This window comes from Labrus mixtus, chromosome 11 (assembly GCF_963584025.1).
Source record: "Labrus mixtus chromosome 11, fLabMix1.1, whole genome shotgun sequence".
NCBI lineage: Eukaryota > Metazoa > Chordata > Actinopteri > Labriformes > Labridae > Labrus > Labrus mixtus.
The window spans coordinates 23,768,873-23,794,367 of NC_083622.1; positions in this window are offsets into that span (position 1 = coordinate 23,768,873).

Genomic DNA, 25,495 nt, shown 5'->3' on the forward strand with positions numbered 1-25,495 from the left:
CTATTGAAAATTAAAAAATTTCAGAAACACAACAAAGACCTTGTTTCCTGTATTCTTCCTGAGGTTGTATGTTTTTGAAGTTGTCTTTGTGTAGTTTTGAGCCTTGCTTTGATTTTTACAACATGTCCTTAACCTTAAATTACTGTAATCTGAAAAATATCCGTGTTGCGCGGTGAAATAAGCCTCCTTGTATACATCGCCTTTCCAACTCAACTAATATTAAAAAGTCCACCCTGTAAGCATGTAACCATGACATTTTTAATTTTCCTGATAATTTAACATTGATTTATACATCTCAAGGAGAGGAGTTTGCGCAGGCCTCCATCTTACATGTATAAAAAAGGGGGACAGAGAATGAGAGCGAGAGATACTATGATGGGAGATATTTCTCAAAATTTGAGTCTACTGACTTTAAAGTAAGACAGTTTTTGCTCAGTCTATCATGACAGTGATGGCTAATGTAAAATGATCTGTACTATTGTGTTTTGCAAAATTGTTGCTTTGAGAAGTAACTCAGTTGTATACAATAGTTCTGTAGCATGGGGGTATTTTTCAAAAAGTATTTAACACAGAAAACAAGCTTCATTTAAATTCCAATAAACCACAGAAGTTAAATATTGAGAAAAGTTGAATGTAGTATGTTTATTTTGAAATTGCCTTCATAAACACATGGTCAAAATAAAAAATATATAATTGTATTGTCAAGGTTAGCTATACAATAATTGGGAAAACAATTTCCTAATAGTATAGTGTAATAATACACATTTTCACATTCGTTAGCTATAAGACTCCAACACATATAACATTTCCAACAGCAGAACAGAAAGAGTGATGCTAATATGCTGTATGCAATTTATTCAGTTATGAATAGTTTGCTGTATGTCAAGTTTCTTTTCCAGAATCACATCAGAAAAAAGAAAGACGTTTTTACTGTCAGAGCTACTTCACTATTTTGCATGAACTTAACCTAAACAGTTTTTAGTGAGCGTGCAGTTTATTTTCATGGACTCAGATTGGAGTATGTTGAAGGCAAAATGTGACAATTGTGCTCAGATTTTCAGACGGTACTGAGAGTTGACTGAGCACTGAGGTTTGAAACTTGCTTCAATCAAGTGCGGTTCAGTGATGGTGCTGATGTTGACCTTTGCTGTGTTCAAACTCCCAAATGTAAGTAAGCATCAGGTGAAAGAAGAACTCACTTTATTGACTTTTTTCAAAATGGACTAGTCCCTGTGTTACATCCATGTTTGTGTCTCTGTATCTTTCATTCTATCTTATTTTTTACAATTGTATTCTATTTGTAAATGTCCAGCCAGATTGCAAGCTTTATAATCATTTAGTATACTCCCCATTCTACAGATGTAACACATTTTCCTCCAACATTAAAAAATACAAGTTCTCTTCAATTTCTCTTTGTACGAGGATATTGCTCAAGAGCTCTGATGTCTTATTGTCCACTGTCTCATGTGTTGTTTTATCAGTCAACAATGTGGAAAACTAAGCTGACCTCAATAGTTAAAGACAGCTGCACATGCAGACCTGTTCTGTGACATGAAGCCCCGAGCAGCTCCCAGGCTTTCCAATAGCTAACATGCTTCTTTCTGCAGTCACAGACATGATTTCCAAGTGTTTGAACACACACACACACACACACAGGCAATGCTTATCCAGCAAAACATTAGCCTATATTGTCTAGTCTTATCTTGGAATCCAAATGGAATATTGATCTCAAACGATCTTCTCAATGTATTTCCTATTTCCTATTTCTTCTCTTGAACAACCCAATGATTTCCCCCTTCTGTTTTGGCCCTAAAGCTCTTAATGGTTTTTGCATGAGTTGGAGCGTAGGCCTAGCTGCTTGAGGCAAAAATGGTGGCTTTGGTTATTGTTGCAGAATGGAGGCAATTTTGTTTTTGTGTGGATTGTGCAACATTTAGTTATTAGCTTTGTGAATGACTTTCTTAAATGTGCTGATCAGGTTAAATTAGCCTGGGGAACTCTTGCTGGAGATATATTGGGGTTTAGATGAATGAAAAAGATGTAAGAGAATAAAGTGGTACCAACTTTATGTGGAAAGGGAACTTAGAAATAAGGTCTACTCTAAAGTTTTTTTGTCTTTCATTATTGTTTACTAATAAGATAATTATCAGATATACTGTGGGGAATTATTTTTACTATGTAAGAAGGCTGGGAAATAGGTACAAGTGTTAATGATGCAATGCATTATGTTACCATCATTTACTGTATTATAAGCTACTTTGTAACTAAGGGCACACTCTCACTAGGCAAAGTTGTCCCGTACCATGCTTAAGCATGGTTGCCCCCCCCCACCCATCCCCCTGCTGGCCTGCTCTCACACTGTTCCAGGACTAACCGGGCCTGAGCACGGTTACCTCTTTGACATAACATCGTTATACAACACATGCATGGCTTTACGTAATTTTGAAGTGTGCTTAGTTTACAAGACAGACGGACTCCAAAATAAAAAGTAAAAAAAAATTAAAGAGACGCGCTGTTGAGTCTGCAGACTGAGTCACAGTCACATCGGAGAACAGCACAGAAAACATGACAGCTACGTCACAGACTTTGTGGATAATTTTGAGTCATTATAGTCAGATACAGCCAGAACACTCCAGGATTTCTCGATAATGAAGGCTGTCAACGTTGTTTACCCGTGCTTGTGCTCGTGCATGAACTGTACCGTTCTGAAGCACACCTCCTCCAAGCGTGCCAGGGCCAATGAAGTGTATCGTGCTTAAGCAGGGATCAGAGCACTGACACTAGCCAGACAAACTGGACTTTAGGGGTGAAGTGTGCTTAGGCACGATATGGATTGCCTAGTGTGAGAGAGAGAGCGCCCTTAGTAATGCATTACTGTAACTCCTACCACTACTATTTGCGGTAACTGGTAGCGTATGGCTGTCTCAATTAAAACAATTTAAAAGCCCTTGAGAAAGGCGGCACCTATTTCAGAGTAAGGTTTATTGACCTCTGATTTTGATTTATACTGTATGTATATATATATATATTTTTTTATTTACAAAACATATAACACATTATGAAGGTTGTCAACAGAAACAAATTATGCAACTTTTTGACCTTTATCAATAGCATGTCTATTATTTTCCATGTATTATCCCAAGCTGAGTGTGCAGCATGGCAATGCAATCCAATGGAAAAAGACCCTTTTGAACAATACCACAATAATTTGCCTTAGATGAGCCGACCTGGCTTTCTTGTTTCAGTCTTCCTCTCACTCCTATCCCTCTTGCTGTTCCTCCTCTCCAGCCGCTCTAAGTGGTTTAACATGTCAAAGTTCTCTCGGCTCATCCATAATTGATCAACACAACGGGAGCATCTTCACTGCACTTAGTTAACTAGCTATCTGCAGGTGTTCCCTTAGCAACTGACCAGGGACTGACACACTGAAATACTGTATGAAGACTCCCTAGCCCCAAATATGTGAGCCCAATGTGTCTTGTAAATCCTGGTGTTGGCCCCTTGTTCACTGCTTGTGTTCTTGGACTTGGTATGTATGTCTGCCCATTACACAGTCCAGGATATGGGTGAAAACAATCAAATGTCTTGTAACATTGGCATTTGCACCTGCTCATCTGTGGTCATGCCTGTGATTTACAATCTGAGTGTAAGGGAATATCTCATTTTTTACATCATTAAAGTGTATGACAACCTGTGCAATGGTGCCTGTTATTTTTTTATATTGTTTAGATTGGCAGCATGTTTTACTGTTAGCCCAACTATTTCATATACTTTTACTCCATTATTTTTTACTTGATTATATACAGTATGTGTGACAAATTCATTCCATAATGAATCTTTTGAACTACTCACTAATACACTGCTATATTTGATTATTGGTGGCTGACACACTGTCACATGCCAATGCAATAAATACATGACCATTAAAGGACCTCTAAGCTGAAACAAAGGCTTAAAGAGAAAAACAAAACAAGTCATTTTAATGAATGACCAACAGATCTCCAAATAGTTAGTATTAATCAAATTAACTCAAAATTAACAGAGCTACTGCATGTCTGCCAGGTTTTCATGGTTCCCTATAACAGCAACTAATGTGCAACCACACAATGCAATATACTAGAAAAGGCCAAAGTCTGTTTACAGTTTCAATCTAATGTAACTATTAATGACACTAAAGATGTAATCTTTAGTTTTACTACCGAAAACAGTGATGGTGGAAAACTGTTGACTGACTGTTGTCATCTATTCAATTTTCTTTAAAACTACGACTGTAAATCACACTATCCCAGTAGTCACTGTCATCTGCAGCATATTAAATTAGAACAGGTTGCTGGCCACAAAGGTGGTCAGAAAAGAAAATTTTGCATAATTCTATTGGGCAAAGTCTTCTATCTAAAACTTCTCAGTCAATCAAATGTAAACACAATGGTGACTGAGCTGTGCAGTGTTCGTGCATTATAACTGGGTGTCCAATGGAAATTTCCATGAAAAGCCACTTTCCCCACACAGTGGCCTGTCCCATCAGAGAAACTCAGAGGTGGACTGTTTACTCCTGGCAGAACAAAAAAGAAGACCCACAGATGAATGTTATAAAACATTACTTTTATTTTTATCTGCTCGATGAGATGAGGGCTTCTCTCGCATTCATTTTCAAGTCTAAATAAAGTTTTAAAAAATAGATGAAAATACTTGAAAGAAAAGAGAAAATACAAAGAAAAAGAAACAAATTTGATGCTTGTATCTGTGTTGAAAAAACGCCCCACACATGCTGTTACTGCCCATCTGTGCTGCAAAAAATGACTACATTTACTTTGACAAGAGTAATTACATTTAACTTAGGAAGCTTTTGTAAACAGCTTATGCATGCTGATATTTTCTCCAAACCTTGAATATTTTGACCTACATTGTCAGTAACTTTTGAGTCTTACCCTAGAATGAAATAAATCAACTTCATCCTTAAAATAAGCTTAATAGAGTGTATTGTGGGCCAATTATGTCTTAGAAAATGACTTAGAGCAGTCAAGATAAAAAAAAACAAAAAAAACTTGAAGACATGTGTATGTATGTGATCGAAAATGTGATCATTTTATGCATCTGATTTTATTTCAGCCTTACTCACCCTGTTCTGCAATAGGACAGCAAATGCAAACAACCTGACCGGCCAAACAATAAGACTTGTCAATCACCTTTACGTCTGAATGTGTCCCATTCTGTGTCTGTGTGTGTTATATGTGTCACCAACGGCAGACCCATCATGTCAGACACTGGAATGACACTGATCGTGGTGTGATGCACACACACACACACACACACACACACACACACACACACACACACACACACACACACACACACACACACACACACACACACACACACACACACACACACACACACAAACACAGGGCCAGGTGGCTGCTCTCTCTGTCATGACAGACCTCAAACCAGACCACTGACTCCCTCGTCTCCCCCGACACCTGCGACCACTGCCAGTGGAGCCAGGCCAGCTGCAGCCATGTGCAGTCACCAGTTATTGAATACATTTCCGTCGTCTAAAATATGCAAGGAACATTTTTTTTACAGACTGTTGTACCAGTTTGGGGACATGTGTATTGCTGTTTTCATTGTTTCAACATGCTTTTTCGATCCAGTCTGGATTCGGTGCTGCTGGATTTTGGCGATGCTAAACAAGTCTCTAAGGCATGCCACTAAAAACTTTGATTTAGCTACAACACTTAAAGCGCATGTCAGGAGTTTTTAGCTGGTTTCCAAACAGATTATAATTAATACGAATACATTTTAATGACCTTCCAAAGCAAATAATAAAATCAGCGCTAGGAATGATTTTTTCTAAATCCTTAATTTGAATTCCTTAAACCACTACTGTCGGGTAGGTGTCAGATGAGCCGATTAATAGCAGGCAGAAGGCATTTTCTATAGAAAATATTCTCAATGGTTCCTTTCATGTAACTACAAAAAGAAAGCAGCTTGATATTTTGGTAGCGCAAAACTATGTACGGAGCAAAATCTGCAGAGAGAAAAGAGGCACAGCTTTGTCTACAGGGGGAGCCAAAATCAACACAGACTGAAATGTACTTAAAGTTACAAACTATTACAAAATGATTAGAATATGGTTGAAATTAATAGTGATGTAATGAAGTACAATTAGTTAAAAAGAAAAAAAAAATAATACAAATGTCAGATTTCAGAAAGATGTTAGTTCTGCTTTGGGTTTTGTTCTTTTGTATATCTAGCGGCCGGGTCATTTAAAGCTGTGAAGGTCAACAATCACATTTCTAAATCAATAAGGATATGATTTGGAAGACAGTGCACGGAGGCCAGAATCAGAGTTAAAAGGTTAAAAAATCTGAATCCCATGATCAATCTAGAAGCAGTATCTTTGCCTATTGAAGACAACTTTCAAGAAGAGTATAACCTGTAAAGAGGATATGACTGGAATCTAAAGACAACAAAGCAAAGGCATGAAGAACTCTGCTGTGTAAATACTCAAAGGATTGGAAGATTTTAAAAAAAAATTAACTTATGCTGAATAAACAAATGACTGGACAGCTGTATTTCCTGAGTCATAATAGTAAAGGCCATAATGAAATACAACACCAGAAATTCTTGCAGCGGCTTAATATTTTGCGATAGAGGTCTGATATCGCAGAGTTTCTCACACTAATAATAACAATTGATTTCCAATGATTTGGAAAGGCTAACAGAAAATTGGGCTGGACTGTCATGATTGCAGGATTTGAAAGCGATATACAGCGAGGTGTCATCAGCATACTGTGACAAAGAGAGATCTGGGATGTAGTCAGAAATAATAAAAATGTAACAACATGGTAGAGGGCTTCAGAAACACCATTTCAAGTTATGTTAAATCCATGCTGAACTGCAGAAGAATCAATAGCACGAGCAAATTTAGCTTTCTATCTCTGCATTGGTGTGTCTGACAACATATCACCATGAAGTGCCCCGGTGTCATTGAAAAGAACTTGGGAAAGTTAAGGTAATATCCAAATCCAGTCTCAGAGAAAAGCTCTGAAAGCCATGTTGATAAACATTTTAATATAAATGTATCTCTTCTTTCTTTTATTTTCTTTGTGTTGAAATATCCATGCAAAGAATGACCAGAAATGACTTGTCTCCATCCTCTTCCACAACCTTTCCATTTGTTTCTGCCCTTGATGCACATGGATATTATAAAGTCATGATCCTTCTTCAATATTCACCTACATAATAGAACTAGTACATTGAGCAGAGCTGCGTTAAGGGGCAGAGAATGTGTTAGAGGCAGTGATTATCTTCCTGAAGACGACGCAGCCAAGGCAGGCACTTACAATTATTTATTCATAATGCATCCACTGAAACACAAATGCACTTTATTGTCTCATTCTGCATCTTATTTTACCCATAAACCAGAAAATGGGCTGGGTTTCTAATGAAAGAGCCATGTTAATATCAAGGCAGATAAGGGCTGGCATGTGCAGATGGGAGCACAATGTGGAAACCCAATCACAAGTTCCTTCAATCACTCAAAAGCCGAACAAGAGGAAGGGGATGCATTTGAATATTTTCCTCTACCTGCAGGTATTAAAACTATACAATTTTAATACCTATTTAACATGCAGTTGCTTTTTGTGCAGTTCTGCATAAAAAGCAGGCAGGTAATGCAAGAGTAACTGTGGCAGCTATGGGCATGACATGGTTTTTCAACCAGGCTCGTCTGCAGCATTACCTGACTTTAATCGCTGCATTAAGATCTCACCCAGTGAGTGGGCTGCCTTTTTTTTTTTTCAGCTGTCCTATTCTGGCTTTTTCCTCGGTCTTCTGTTTTCTCTGTTGTGCTAAGAAATGCCAGACATTCAGGCCACATCAAGAACTTTGTATGTCATAATATAATTATTCCTTCAATTTAGCTGAGCACATCTCGACTTATCAGAAAAACAACTTATTTTATTCTTTAGTATTCTTCTGGACTTGGAGCACATACAGAGTATAGGCTAATCTCCAAGGATACCGTTGTATTGGGAAGGCAAATGCAGGAATGTTCAGGCCTCTCTTCATGTCTGAGCATCAGGGAAAAAAATACTTTTTAGGAGGATTTAGGTCAAAGATGTCTTATGTTTGTGTTGGGTTTATGTTTCACTCATGTTCAGACTTTTTAGTCTCTTGATCAATAACAGGTTAATTTGAAAATAGGAAGTAAATCGTCTCATTTTCAGAATGTTCTCTAGAGTGGGATTTGATAGGCTAGTATGAAATATAATGATGGATAAGTATTGCTCACTAACTGCTCTACAAAATTTGATTAGACCTACTCTTATTTCTAACTCTATTTATTCACAGCACAGGAAGAGGAAATCATAGGGTTCAATCAAAATCAAAGAGAAATTCATCAATTTAGATATAGGAGACAATTGCATGAAAAAGTCATTACAATGATGTGAGTGCACTTTTTTTGCACACTTTCAGTAGAGTGGTTCAAATTCAGTTGGAGACTCATCTGTGTGAGTTGAACCTGTTAAAAGTTGTGTTACTTTATAAACATACAAGGACAAGAGAAAAAGAAAAGTCTAGAGAAAAATAAAATCACAGAAAGTACTGATGTTACTGGTGAGTTCTCGGAAAAAGCAGTTTCAACTTAACATAAATAACATGTGAATAACATGGGAGACTTTGCTTTACTCTCTTCTGATCCCTGCTTAAGTTAAAATGTCTGTGGGTAATACAATTTCAACAGTACTTCTATCTCATCCATTAGAAACATTAGTCCGCTGAAACAGATCAGATTGTGTGTCTCTCCAGCATCAGGGTCACTTTGAAAAACAAAGTAAAGGAGAAAATGAGTGGCGATATGAATATAATGAAGGAGTACGGGGAAGAGGGAAGTCATTCCACACATCCACGTTCCTTTATTTTCCACTCCGCCGATCACATTTGAATATTTTGAAAGGAGTGCCTATGTTTGCCTTATCATGCATTATTCTGAAGCATTACCTGGGCTTTAACACTGCAATAAAGAAAGGTGGGAAGACGCTCTCCCCCCGTTTTTTTTTTTTTTTTACAGAGATGCACAAACAGTAATAATATTCATACATTACCCCGTTCAAGAAGAGGGCTTTTTCGTTTGACTTTATAATCTCTTTAAAGGTTTGCATGTTGGTAGCAGAGATATATCCAGTTGAAACCTAAGCCGTTTTTTTTTTTTCTAATCCTGTGACGCAGGGATGCATCTTTGGACAAAGCTGTAGAAAAACAAGGCCTTTGATAAGGATGTAAAGGACCAATTTGCTGTGAATGCCATTTAATTACTGCAGGTAAAAGTGTAACGTTCAATAATTCAATCATAGAAGAAAAGCTGGCGCAGCTTTGTCAAACTTATAAGACTGCAGGTGTGATGGACATCATTTGAATTGTGAAAACAAATAATTCATCTTCTGAATCAAAAAAATATTAGTGTGGGGCGCTGGCGGGGCAGTGGTTGGTGCGCGCACCCCACGTATGGCGGCCCGGGTTCGAATCCGACTCCTTTCCTGCATGTCATTCCTCACGCTCTGTCTCCCTGATTTCCGACACTATCCACTGTCTTATCTTTCAAATCATGGCACAAAAAGCCCAAAAATAAATCTTAAAAAAAAACAAAAAACTAAAAAATATTGTCAAATTAACCGAAAATGTATCATAATTTATGTTGTTATTGATTAATCTATTTGTTGTTTGTTTGTTGTTGAGAAAATGTAAGACTAATTTGTACACTCATATTAGTATTTTAACTCCTTACAGTTGTTATTTTTTTTAACACAATGGATCACCTTGTGCGACAGTAACATTATTCCCTCCACAAAGCTAGCGAATTGAATAATTGTTGGTATAGAGAAGTTTTCATAACATACACAACAGAATTTTCTTTAATAAAGTTAGTTGTTTGCGATACATTATAATTAAAGTGGTACTGCATCATTCCATACTGTTCCAATAGAAGGCATAATGTTTTATATTAATTCACTTAGGGTTCATTATTCCTTCTTTCACCTAGACACACCACCTCCTTGTCTTGCTTGGTTGACCTATCTCAAGAATACCAAATCCCCCCCCCCCCCACCCACACACACACACACACACACACACACACACACACACACACACACACACACACACACACACACACACACACCTACACAGCAGGTTAGACAATGTGTCACATAATTCTCTTATCATTAACTCTTTCATTAGGGTATACAATGTCCTCAACACGTGTTTGTACAAAATGATAAAAGAGGACATTGTTCTTCACACAGAGCTGACAAAAAAAAACACTGCAGCATAACGACTGAAATGTGATATCATTATTGTTTTAGTATAAAGATAAACAGACACTAAAAGAATGGTGCACAATGAACTGTGTCCTGTCAGTCAAATCACTTCTAGGAGAGCCAACATTTGAAATTAATTTGTACTCCTCCAAGCATTAAAACTACTTTATTTTGTAAGTGAAAACTCTAAAATCTTGAAATTTAAATAATAAAGATTACAGCAAATCATTTTTAATGGTAAAAGTGTTATTCTGAGTTGCATTCTTGTGATTTTGAAAGGTTTCGGGGGCTTTTTATGCCTTTATGGGAGCGAGGACTGTGGATAGTGTTGGAAACTGGGATAGGAGAGTGACATGCGGCAAAGTGCCTCGGGTCAGAATCTGTCGCAAGCCGCCCACTCTGAACATGGGGCGTGCAAAATAGCCGCTATCCATTCTCGCAATTTTGATGGAAATAAATAATATGTAAGTAGCAAAACGGTCACATTTTGAAATATTTATCGGATGATGATGTGACACAGGATATTTTTGTGTTGTTTTATGCTCCACAAACTACTCAATTGTTTCATCTGTTCTTTTTGCCCCAGTGCCCACAGACAAATAATGTGAGTTGGCCTTTCACCCTTACGTGTCAAAAAAGTTTGAGCTGATCCGAGAAACAATCACATTTTCCGTGGAGATAGTTGAGGGAAATGAGAAGGTCTCCTGGCTGGGTGATGGAGATTTGTTGCTCGGGGGGTTTACACCTTTCTCGTGACATTAGTCTTTGTACAAGTACAGTGCCCTGAAAGCATGAATGGAAATACATTTCCCTGCTTCCACCCTGACCCTGAGCCCTACAGCCCACAGCCATTACTGTCACACACCCACAAAGGGTCAACTCTCCAAACCCCTGAATAATCCCTTTTCTACCTTTCAGAGAGAGGCGAAGGTAGTGGTGTGGAAGTACAGACTGAATGTCAGAAATATAGAAGAAAAAAATGAAGGATGACGGAGAACTCTTTGAGTGTCAGATGAGCTTGTTGTTTGTTTCCTTGAGGTTGCCTGCAGCCTTGATGCTTTTTGTCTAGCCTCTGGAACTATTTTCCTTCCTTCTCTCCTTCTCCCTCCCTGTATCTCTCTCTCTCCCACTCCATCTCTTCCATGTCGCTCTCCCTCTATCTGTGTTTCTCTTGCCTCTCTACCCACTTTCCCTTCCAGAGGCTAAGGATTCCTGCAGCCCCTCGGAGAGAAGTGTGTGAAAATGCACAATGCAGGTCCCTCGGCGTGCCCACCCCCGGCACAGAGTGTGAGAAGAGGGCCCTGCATTTGATGCCTGACTGACCAAATCTTCTGCCAGATAGCTGGGCCTTTTCTATTCCCAGTGGCTCGGCGAGAGCGTGGCCAGAAGTGGTGCGGAAGGAGAGGGGAAGGCACAGTAATTGTATCAAGGTCTGTAGAGATTCCCCACCAACTCACCCCCAACCCTCCCCTCCCTCCTCCTCCTCTCCTAAACCGCTCCTCAACCGCTTCTCAGTTAAAAGGAAAAGTGTCCCTGAGCAGCAAGAAGCAACTTCTCCCCAGAATAACCAAAAAACAGTGTGCACTCATATATGAATAACATTCAATTTATCACATGAAAGCCCATATATTGAATACAACACCTTGCACTGTCCCCGATTCCATCTATTTTTCAACACTGCCAGAGAAAAAAAGAAATACAAATGCTGACTTTAATTCCCAAAGTCACTTTTGTATTGTATTCTGCTATGGAAATCCTTTCTGTTAACACAGATTTTTTTGTCCTCAAATAATTTTCCTTACAGCGACAAACTTTACATTTTTTGCTGAGAGCAACACATCTGATACATCCTGCTTTTTTTTTTTTCCTCTTCTGCTTCTTGGAGACTTTGTCGCAGTGTGGCCTTGAAAAATGTCCTGGGGCATATCATACTTTATTCTTGAAAATGTCATATCCATTCAGTGGTGAGAACAAGAAACGTTCATGATAACAAAATAATTATCCCAAATATCACAGAATGACATCAAGAACAACACAATAGCAGCACAGAGACACAACAATGGATCCAAGTCAGTGACACCCTCCTCCTTTAAAGAGGCTGCTATTGTAATGCTAAATATTTCATCAGTTGATTGAAAGAGAAGTTCACAGGGTCTCAGGAGAGAGCGCCATCCACTACAAGTACTTGTCAAACCTGCACACTCCCTGAGATTTAAGAATATAGCATCCTTTCTCACTAGTCTAGGACAAAGAGACAACAAGAGAGTCTATCCCCTCTTTGTATGATATACAGATCAATAAGCTCCTACCACACATTATCACAGGGGAAAGAGAAGCCAAGAAAATTAGATTAGATTAGAGTATTAGATTCAGATTGCAAAAGTTCTGTGCTTGTCAGATTTTTCTGACTGTTGAGTCCTTAAAATCAAAGTTTTGCAATTTAAGACTCTCAAAGGACTGGAAGGTAAAAGCCACAATCCTCTCAGCCTGACCTGTGATAAAACATGCAACAACACTCCACACTGCTCTGCTCTGTCCTGTCCTACCACAGCAATGGTGGTGGTGGACAGGATGGGGAATGTAACAACACATCCTTGAAGGTTATCTGTGTACATCCATGACAATGCCCATCAGATTTTCAGGGTAAGTCAGACTGATGTAGGCTTAAAACGATACCACCAACTTTTACCCAGATGATTCTGCAGTATCTAAGGTGTTCATATTTCTTCTGAGGGCACAAAGTGCTTGGTCTAAGTAACTCGTAGAAAAATAGAAGAGAAATGACAATGCTCCTGAAGGAGTGTGCTTCCGAAGCAATGCAACCCAGAGGCTTGACAAGCTTTCATCTGGGTTTGAGCCGCTAATACAGGAGCTCTGATCCTGTCGAGGAAGCAGCTGTGAGAAACACAAAGATGCTCTGTGTGCAAGCATGTTTTTCAAACATTTCAGATTCGCTTCCATTTTAGAAGACCACAACCACCAGTATTTTCTATAAACAGTGATCTAGTGTCTTTTCAGATGTAATATTGTCTCCTACAGTAGTGTTTCAATGGGCTCTGGCTGTCCAGACACAGTCTATGTGGAGAGCAAAAGATGCAGAACGCATCAGTCAGAGTACAACCCTAGAACCCATCGGCAATCATCTGCAACAACAATTGAACATCGTCTATGCTTTTTAGTTTCTTGCTTTTCAAGCTGCTAGTCAGAACCATAAGAGCACAAGGCAAATTAAGTCTTTGTCCAGAAATCCCTACACTAATAACCAGAAGTCATGAAAAAGCTTCTGTTGGGCTCTTTGTTGTCCAACATAGAAGATGGGTTCTGAGATTAAACCATAGGTAAAAATAAAAGCATCAACTCTTTCCTTTCCAAAGAACAAATAACTCAGGAAGATGTCAGTTAACACAAATATTTAATTGATTTTAAAAGTCAGGTTCTGAGAACAATAGGTTTAAAGAATGAAGCTTAATGAAATCCAAGCGATGAGTTCAAATAAGCCCAGCAGGGAGCTCTAAGTGTGAAACAAATCTGTATAGTTGACGCAATTCATCTCACATCTTTTGGAAAATTTTAAGCTAATACATACATCCAGGCTTCATTGTGGCAAAAACCAATGTGATATACAACTAGACCATGTAGTCAAAACACAGAGTGCTTTAACATCAATATCAGCTGGAGAGGAGTCGTCTCTCTTGGACAAAGATGCTTCAGAGGGCATTTAAGCAGCATTTTCTGAAAACTCCCCATCCACTTCTAAGGGCCGTGCTCAGCACTGCACATTCTCTGCATCTCTTCCAATTCATTACCCCCTTGCCCACATGTATTATTCTGCCCGCTACGCATTCCCTCCATGTCTCTGGGGGCAAATTTATTGGTTGAAGCATTTTGACTCCATTTACCTTTTAAAAGCTACCGTTTAAAGCTCAATATTTTCTCTCTGGTCTCCGTTCCTCGATAGCCTGGGATCTGTGAGACTGCCTTCCTTCTGCTTTGATGAGCAGAGTAACTCAACTCACTTTCATTTATTAGAAAAATTGGACTTGCGCTTGTTACTAGTGGCTTTTCTTTAAGTTTAGTCGATTATTTGAAGGTGTTTATGTTGTGTAACTTAAATAACGATAATTTTATATGTAAGGAAATGTTTGAAACTGTGATAGTTCTTTGCTGAATTAATGTTGGTTTGTTATTTTGTCAGTGTCAAATAAACAATAGACCTTCTCTAAGCTCTATTAACGTTATTTAGTCTGCATTTTCTGGCTGGGTTATCTATGCTATCTTCTAAAAATGATGGGTCAAAATAGGTGTTTAGGCATAAAATGTGCTAAAATATCAACCTATATTATAAACAATTAGAGATTTCTTCTATCATACACGATGTAAATCAGGTTTGATGCTGTGTGTGAGCCTAAATGAGCTGGTTGCACGATACCACCAAGGACATAAATCTCTTATTTCGCCTCTCTCTGCAGGAGTGACGGGGAACATTATGCATATTTCAGATGGATTTAAGCAGCGTCCTGTGGGTCCTTTAAGAGCCCATCATATTTATGAGGACGGCATATTATCGCCATCAGGAGAGTGTCAAAGAGGCTCGGAGAGGACATGACCCTAATTGTTGCTGGCGTGTTGAGAACACCCTACAGTAGCCACCGTTTCCCGTCTACTGAAGAAGAAGCTGGCCGAATTTGAACACAGATTTCACTAAGTGAAGGGTTCCAACTATATTTTTACCCTCCACTCCTACTTTTATTTGAAGAAGAAATCCCTTTCTTTGCACCTATTTTGATTTGAATCTACACATGATCCTTTTTGTGCTTTTATTCTGAACATTTCTTGATGTCATTTTCACAGCGGCATGACATTGAAAGTACATCAATAAACCAGCTCCTCACGCAAGATGATTCACTTTTTATATCAAACTTCATAAATTCACATGTGTGCCCACTTTGAAGGAAAAGTGAATTACTGTAAGTGTGTCCTTTTGAAAATGTCCGAACCTTTCCGCCCAGGGAGTAAAAAGTCCCAGTAGAAGAAAGTTGTACATCATTAGTTAGACCAAAGAGTTCTTCTTTAGCCAATTGCAAAGTTTGACTGTCCCAGTATGGGACTCTCTGTAGTGTTACAAGAGTTCACACACCCATACACCTTTATTCTCTACACACTCACAAGCATACACTACCACAGAGGAGACAGAAGTATTGTAAGAGAGGGGCCACAGCAGTTCATCACAGGACAGAGACATAAATCTTGTAGCCCTGAGGACAGGTGTGAGAACCAGGGAGGGAGAAGTTTAAAGGCCCCCCAACACAGCCACTTAGATTCACTGTAATTGTCACAGTACTGTAGAGTAAGCTCTCCGCTGAGACCACCCCTGTTCAAGCTTAAAAATAGCCCTTCCTCAGTGGAGTAACGCTGCAATTAGTGAGAAATCAAATTTGTGAATACTGGTTAAAAGCATAATTACTGTATATCATAAAAAGTCAGACAAGAACAATTGATTCTGTTTCAACCCTTTCATTTTGGGGTTACAATATTTATAATCCACTTTTATCAACCTCTACGTCTTGCAGAGGCCATGCCAATACAACTATCTTGATACACAGGAGACACCAGTGTGTAGCTAAAGGATTACTGTTGCAGCTATAAAGAAGTTCCCAGCTGTGTGTCAATAGTGGAACAAGCATGCAGGAGGAGAAAAAGAAAATCAAACAAGTCAAACAAACCTATGTACAATAGATTCCATTTAAATGGGACCATTAAGTAAGTAGTTACTTGCTAATTGCACTCACCCCCCTTTAACTTATTGCCATTTATATAGTTTGCCTTAAGACATGGGTATCCAATTCATCAATTATATTTTACCATTCATCTCTGGTGCTTTTGATGAGTTATATCCGGGAGATCTGTAACATGATTGACAGGCAGGAATGTTTGTGCACGTTGCTGCGGTTGTCCGAGCAAGCCCCCCCCCCGATTGCATCAGTCACACCTGGCGACTGCCTTGGGCTTACCAGCCTGTAATTTCATGGCTCAAAAGTACAATGTCTCATTCTGTCAACATTGACTCCTGATGGCGGTGCTCTCATTTACTACAACATCCAGCATGCATCCTGCTATTGTTTTGTATTGAGAAAAGAATGCAAAACTAATTATGTCATCCTAGTTTTGTATATATCTTACTCATTTACGTGGCTGACAGAGAGACACTTAAAGGCATGGAAAAGATGAGGAGTGATGGCAGCCGTGACTCCCTTTTTGGCCTCATTAGAGATACTTTTCAACGATGGTGGTCCCTAAATACTGTGTTGGATTATATTACAGTTTGCTAGGAATGCAGCCTCTCTCTCTCTCGCTCACATTTTATTGCCTCATAAGTGCAAAACCACACTTGACGAATCCCCTGCAAGGCTTCTAAAGTACACCCTGCTTCATGCATCATAAACAAACTGCATTTATCTCTTTATTTCCCGCTTGTGTAATTATTAAGCGTTACTATCTAATAGCTGAGGAATAATTAACAATAAGATAGAGCCAGCGCTCATTTCAATGTTATGATAATGGTTTTCAGATAATCAATATGCATATGGCTGTACATCTAAATTAGGATCAATACACTTTGCTTAAGTAATACTTTATGCTAACAAGACATGTCATTAGGTAATCCAGGAGCAGTGTTTAAGTATCCTGATGATTTAAGGGCCTGAGAGCAGGAGTGGAGAAGGAATTCAGATGAGGCAGTGGCATTACATGTGGTTAATAACTTATAAACACGGCTAGAGTTTACACAGACTAATAAATCTCTCCTGAAAAAATTGTCTGGATTAATAACATGAATTATGAAGATAACACTGAAGCTCCCATGTTGAAGAAAAAGAATCAAATGTGCTATTGTAACCAATTACAGTTCTTTTCAATGACGTTTGCATTTATTCCTCTGAGGTTTAAATCACTCTCTGTCTCTCTCTCACGGATTAACAGAGCAACCTTTTAATTGTAATCAAAGCATTAGAGCACTTAAACTGTGTCTGAATGTCATGTTGAACCTTGAACGGCTGCCGAAGAGCCAGGGGCAACAGTGGCAAAAGTTCAAAGGTTAGACGAAGTGCAGCGCTTTATTACCAGTGGAAAAGTAATTTTCCATCAATCGATTTCAAATGATCATAAAGCCCGGAGGGCACCGATGCTTTATTATTGTCTCATTCTAACAAATTTGAACACACGGTTAAAGGAGAAACTGGATGTTTGATTTTTCTTTTAAAGCTTTTCTTTTACATTTTTCAACCAAATTGTTCGAACAAAATGTAAGTGAACACTAGATGTTGACTTTTCTTACATTATTTTGTATTGCATTATGCAATGATGGTGGGAAAAACATGTATTTTATATGATCAAAACACACTATGATGTTTTGGGTGTACATTGAAAAAAAGTCTCATCCATATACTGTTATTTAAAGGAAATAGATCATCATACGATATTGCTGAATGTAAATATTCTATCAGCCTTAGGTAAAACATGTTCATGGGAGAACACAGTGCGCGCGTGTGTGCCCAAATAGGTGTTCATTCATGAATATGTGTATCCTCATGTGTTGCCCCGCTCTGACAATGGAACCCTCTTTAGATTTGCCGCTGATGGCGTGTCACGCTGAAATAGATCCCCCTCAGCACTGACACCAGAAGTCAGGCTGCTTGATGGTTCCCAACTTGGGTCGCCTCTCCGTGATTGACGGCTGGTAGATTGCCTGCCGACCAAACACGGGTGTGAAGGAGACACAGCCTAGTCAATATCACCCCCCCGCCTCCTGATGTGTTTTAATGCCTGAGCTTGCATAGAGAGGAGAGCCAACACCTGCATACACACACACACACACACACACACACACACACCACACACAAACACGCACACACAAACAGACGCACACACCAACACACACACTGCTGTGACAAAGTTTACTTTGTCTTTTTGATGTTGTTTTACTTTTATTGGGAGTTTGTTGCTGACTTGGTAAATATTAAATCTGCATTGTTGCTTAAAAAGAAAAAGTGACAACATTGCACTCTTTATGTCGCATCTATGCAGACTAAAACGATTGAAACACTATTAATAAAGGAAATGCATTTAATTTAAACAGTACTGCTCTCAAAGTGGTAGGTCTAAAATTATAAGTCATTGTTGAACACATGTGCTCATCGCTACTGCATTCCTGAAAACACCTCGAGTAAAATATGTATGTAAAGGTGCATAAACATTCACACATGACAAGCAAACAAATTAAAGCACAAGAATACAACTTCATCACTATATTGCAACACGAGTTTGCACATGCCAGAGGTGTAGCAGGAAGGAAACATGAAGGACATCTAGAAGGTGATGTTTTTTTTTTAACAGACCAAAACAAAAGGTAAAAAAAAAGGTTAGTGTATTAAATAAAAGATTAAAATGTGTGGTGAATGCCAAATTATGACTTAAAGGTCATACAAAAAAGATCATGTTGACATACTGTGAAAGAAAAAGGGGTTATAGAAGTGAAGGCAAATAAAAGAACGAGAATAATGACATGTTATTAATTGATACTTGATAAGGATGACATAAATGCAGTTAAACAAACTTAATGAGCAAATGAAGACAAAAAGATGTGATAGAAAAAGGTATCATTTCCATACAAAGTTTCATAATCAAATTATTATGAGTTCTAAGTTCTAAGTTCTATTTTGTTTCCTCTTATATCCAACACACTCGGAAAATAACAACTACCACACACAGAAAGACACAAATGCACAGAGGCCGGTGAACTGAGGCCATCATCAAATCACGCTGAGCATTGTTACATTTGAACAGGAGAGGCAGTGGGCCGGAAAGACCCTGTGTTAGTCTGAGAGAGGGGACAGTACTCTGTCTGTGTGTGTGTTTATGCGTGTGTGTGTATGTGTGTGTGCATGCGCACACGTGCGTGTGTATGTGTGTTTGTGTGTGATGGTTATGTTAGGAGGGGGAGCATGTGGGGTAAGGGTGATGGAAGGGTGATGGAAGGAAGAAGTGAAGTTGGAGGAAAGAGAAATGCCAGATAGGGAGAAAGAGAAAAGAACAAAAATGGCCACTAGACGCAGAAGAGGGAAATAAGGAAAGAAAGCAAAAGTGACAAAAAGTAAAAACAAGAGGGCTATAGGGGGACAGAGAGGAAAGACAGAGAAACAGGTTGAGAAAAGAAAAGTGAAGTAAGGAGGAGACAGGAAAGAGAAGACTGAGAGCAGAAAAAAGAGAGAAAAAAGAGGCGGGCGGGGGGGATATGGAAAGGCAAGGAGGCACCCAGGGGAAGAGAGAGGAAAAGGGTTGAGAAGGTGGGAGGAGAGGAGAAGTGTGGAAAGGAGAGAGTGAAGTCACGGGGGAATAGCTCCTGTTGCCCATCCACGCTGCTGCTTCTGCTGCAGGTCAACGATGAATTCCTCCTGTTTGGCTTTCTCGATGCACAACTCAGTTTCTATGTTTCTTTTAGGAGGATTATCCTCCATTCCTGTATGGATAGAGGGGATTGTGGGGTAAGGAAAAAAACACATAATAGTGTGTATATTTATTTGAAGATGGATTGTCAGTGTTTAAATCACACAGGGGGAAAAAGAAAGAAGTGAACGAGCGAAAGACAAAAAGAAAAGGTCATTGTGTCGGTCGTGACCAGAGGGGGTATTTTCGTGCAGGGAAGTTGAGGTGGATTGCTTTTTCGACAGAGGAAATGTAAACTGGCCGTGTGGGTGTGTGACCTCTCACAGAGGGAGAAAGGAGGACTAAATGGACACAAAACACCCCCTGGGAACGTTCTCACTTCCTTAATATAACTAAAACAGGTAAATGGAAAGCGGTGATAGCTGATTGTTCCCTTACGTGCCCCCGAGTCGGTCACTGCAGAACATTTCAGCTTATTATGATGTTGGTGCTTGTGGGAAGGTTTGAAAGTCAGGTCAGTTACACAGAGGAGGAGGTCAGAGGCGAATTTGTATATCTAAATAAAGTTTTCATTTTATGAAGTGATAATAAAACATCCAATTAGGGAAATGGTGGCATAATTCATCCAATTCTAATTTGATTTGAATAAAAAAATGCATTGATATGTTTAAGAGTTTAGCAATTCAATTTTGTGAAGAATAAAAAGTGAAAAAGGCCTTTTATTTATTTTATCTATCTATCTGTTCTGTCCCTAAATTCCAATTAAGTATTGTTATTCATCAAATCTAATCAGTGGCGGTAGATTGGAGTTTCTAATAGATGGTGCTACTGCTCCCATGGCGGTGAGGTCTGGAGCTTGTGGAAACAGTATAAGAGCTGCCACCTCCTGGTTTCTTGCAGTATTGCAACAGTGCTGCTCAAAATCAGGAAATAAAAAGTGCCACATACACATTGGATTGGGGCGCTGCAAAAGCTTCAGCAAAGAATCATAGGCAAAAACATGAAGTAAATATAAATGGCATGCATGTGATTTTTAAATAAAGACAGATGAGATTATTTCATAACGGTGAAAATTCTACAAAACAGAATGTGGATCATAGAAACAGTTATCACTAAAGGTAGTGGACTCCTGTATCATTTAAAGTGACTGAACATAATATTTATTCCATGTTTGTGATAATACATCTACTGAATTATCATAAAGAAATTAATACATATACAGCATTCAATATGGACAAATACAAAAATGTCCTCCATGTCCTAGTCAAGGTTTACATTGACTGATGTAAATGTAACATTCTCATGTGCAGCAGCCCATTAACGCAGAACTAAACAGTCTATAATGCGACATCCAGAGTCTTAACAGTCGACTGGGCCCAGTCACACCTTATCAATGCTGCGACATTTAAACACGGGCCTGGACATCACATCTGTACCATGCAAAACTAAATGTGATTTAATACCACTTATGTCTCTGCTGCAACACAAACACGTCCGCTTGCATATACAATCATACAAATAAATCAACATGCTCACCCGCATACATTTTTTCTTCTGACTTCCATTTATCTACATGCAGTTTTGCAAATGTAATGCATGGTAAATGGGGGGGGGGTTTCATTTTAGAAATATAAACCAAACACACTGCTACACTATTGTTAGAAACATTTAGGATGATGAAAACGTTATTATTTTTTTGTGTGCCGTGGTAAGTGTCTGACTCCTTTCCATTACTGTTGATTAGTTAACCTTTAAGACACCAGACACTTGTCTTTAATAGGTCGCATGCTCCCCTCTCATCCCTCTGTCAGGAAATCAATAGAGTGACGGAAGAGAATGAAGAGCGAGGTGAAGTTTGAAAATCATCCTCTTCTCTTGTCTTGATTAAGTGAGTGTGAGTTTTATGGGGAAGTGTTACTTAAATGTGTTTGGTTTAAAAAGCCTTCTTTACAGAGCATTGTCGAGGTCATTGTACAACCATGCTATTTTGTTTCTTTAAAGAAAAATGAAAATCATGAGGTAGTGATCCTGAGCTTTAGTTTCTTCACATCCATATCGAGTGATCAGGCCTTTAAAATTCATGATGCTCTGTTAAGAATCGGGGGAACATGGCTGCGCTGTCATTCAGTATTGATTTGATTGATCAATTTTTGATCAAACCTCCAATGGACTGAAACAGAAAACGCACTGTGTGAGTGTTACCTTGTTGTGAATTTGGAAGAAATAAACTTCGATTTGTAAAACTAAACTTTATTGGCGTCAACCTTTTTATTCTGACTTTGGTGAATTCAGGAGGTAAGTGGTTCTGTTTTTCACACTGTAATGATTCATGATTGTGGTTAGAAAAAACAAAACATGTTTCAGGTTGAGCTGTTATCCGTTGATAATTCATTGGTTTTATTGTATTTTGCTATTATGTAACTATGTAAGTGTTACATGTATGTGTATAACCTTGTGAACAACTATAAGCTTCTCATCTAATAAATAAGCAAACAGACATTGAGCACTTCTTTACATCTGGGTTTTTTTGGTTGCATGGCATTTTCACTCTACGTGCAGACAATAAGGCCATGTTGACACGATGCAGAAATACAAAATGAAAAAAACTTTGCCTTCGTCTTTGACATGTGGACCTCCCTCCAGAAGATGCTTATTAGTATCTCCATTGTAGAAGTAAAACTGAATGTAACACTATCTGTGGAGAAGAAATATGTTAACATCACTGAAAGTAACAACAACTTGAACAACTACAGCCCACACACTCACACACTCACACTTGGACAGAGACTTCACAAAGGCAAAGTGGAGACACAATGTTGTGGATAGAGGATCTCTGTTTTGGTGTTGAGTTGATTTGATCTTCAAATAGAATGATGTGGCTGCGCTAGTTTCTCATCCAAAGCTATACAAGTTCAATTGATCAGGATCAGGTCAATGGGACAATCCTGATGTGTCTCATTGATGCTTCCCATGGAAAACTGAGAGGACTCATACACATTCGCTCTCTGTCTCTGTCTGTATGTCCCTTTCTCTATTTCTCTCCCTTTCTCTCTCACACACACAAAACACACAAACACACTATTTACTCTTCCAGTCTTACACTGTGCTGTCAATCATAACGTGTCGAGTGTCACTGTATCCCAGACGTCATTAGCCATGAATCAGTGTGGTCATTAGAAATAATCTAGACTGGGGGACAAAAGAGGAGGGGGGGGGGGGGGGTTGTTGTTGTAAAGAAAGAGTTGTTTGAAAAATTGGGAGAGTGGTGGTTATCATGGGATTCCTACTAATCTGTAATGTGTTCAGTAGTGCCTCCCGTACATACATTGACCCTGATGACCTCATCAAGGTAGGCCACAAACGCCTTGGAAACTTTAAATCAGAAATCTAGCCTTATAAACTCGGTCATGAAGTTTTAAGAATGTAATTATGAACAAACAGAGTTTAGAGATTATGACAGCGGACCTGTTTTATAGAAATAACATTTATAGTGCCAATATGCTGGTTCCCAAATAACTTAAAATAAGTGATAAAAAGGTTTGAGTCTAAAGTGGATATTAAAAGGTAGGATGAGATATTTTGGCCATATTTCAATGTGTGTTAAGTGAACATTGTATATATATTTTGAGATCCAACACTTTTGGGACTCATCAAATTAGTTCATCAACATCAAGATAACTCTTCAAAGTGGTTCGGTCTATGTCTTTGCCTAATTCCTTAGCGTTGAATGAGCTTGCTAGACATCTCTCTTTCTACTAAATGAGATATAGAGCAGACCAGAGTTATTTATATATCTGATGAAGAAAGCTAGAAAAGCTTGCAGACTGTAACTGACCTGCCGGCAGCTCGCACATACCTTTAGTGAGAAAAAAAAGCCCGGGCTGAATGCTACCAACTGGACCATTAAAAATGACCAATCTTCCCTAAGAGGAATGCAGACGACAAAGCTGACTCTGAATGACCGGAAACAAATCAATTAATGGAGTAACATTAAATGAGCTAACAAGTCAGGTATGGTCGGCATGAACACTGAAAGCTGCAAATAATTATTAACACATTGATACCAGAATTTCACTTGGGAAAAATATTAGTCAGTTTATTAAACAGCACAGCATATTGTGTTTGTGTATTATGCATCCCCAAAAAGCACAAACACCACAAACATGGCAGAGGTTATGTGACAGAATAGTCTGAGATACCAACCATTAAGTTAGGAAGTTCAACATGTCAGTCACTTTACATATTTTAAAGCACAACCTCTTTGTAAGTCCGACATGAACATATCATTCAGAAGAGTTTTGCACTAGGCTGCACACATAGTTCTGCAGTAAAGTTGAGGATTTAACATTGGGCTTTATGGGCGGGTGACTCACTTTTGGAACCAGCCTCTAGTGACTACTTGAAGAAGTGCAGTCTGTGAAACTTTAGTTATGTAATAATTTTTCAGCCTTGAAGGATGCTGCTTTGGTTCAATGAAATAAATCATTTGGAGCATCATAGGGAAAATAGAGCTTGTCTTATTTTAGGGAAACATTTCTTATTATATGTCACAATAAATTCTCTTAACTACATCACTACATTTGGGATGTCTATACTGGCCTGTGAGAATGTAAACAGCCTGTTGAAATCGAAGAAGTAAACTATTATTATGTTGCTCCATCCTTCTCTTTCTTTATCTTCACTTCATGATTCCATTTTATTTTACATCTACTGATTTTAACCCAGAACACATTTTGTGGAAATACAATATGAATACATACAGTATATACTGTATATATCATTTTCTTTTTGATAGGACATTGGAAAAAGCAGGAAGTTGGGAGACAGAGTGGAGAATGACACATGGGAAAGAAGCCCCAGATCAGACTTGAACCCGGGCCACCCGCTTTGAGGCCTTCCTCAGTACATAGGACACGACCTAACCACTCGGCCATCAGCGCCCCACAGTGGCAATATCTGAGTCTTAGAAAACTGCATATGGCAAATAAAAATACAGCTAAAGAACTAATTTTTCCTCAAAAACACAAATGTCACCACCCCGCATTTCTCACTTCTCTGTCTGGATCTTCTGCTCGCTTTTGTTTAAAGATCCAGATGGATGAACTGAATGAGGGTATTTCTAAGTCAGACTCATGCGAGAGAACAGATTGTTTCCATTTGAAATCCCCATTTTTAAAGTTTCCTCTTACAATCCTTTCACCATTATGAATTCCTCACCTTAGGGACCACCATCACCCTGTCTCTCTCTTGGTCTCCCCAGACCACCCACACCAACATATTATCCAGTATCTGATTACTTGTCTGATTACTTGTTAAACACTGTCTCCTGTCCTCGCTCCTATACTATACACCAGTTCCTTTTCTTAAACCTCTCCCTCTCCCCACTTTCTCCCCGCCTCCATGAGACCCCACACACCAGTGGCAGATTGTTGTGTTACCAGCCCCTCCTCTCCTGTCCAATCCCCTGGTTACTCTTTAGGTTTCAAACTCCATTTGGCTGATCTATAGGCCTCTCTTTGGTAAACGACTCTGAAGTGGTTTGGACAGTTGTAGACAGCTTGTTGGAAGGCCAGCTGCCACATATCCCACTTATTTATTCATCTCTACATTGATTAATGGAGAGAGGAGTCATAGGTCAACCTCTTATTGTGGAAGTGGCTTGACCCGAAAAAACAAAAATAAATACTGCATTTCTTTTTTTTTTTGGGGTCTGATACTCGACTCTTGTGTTT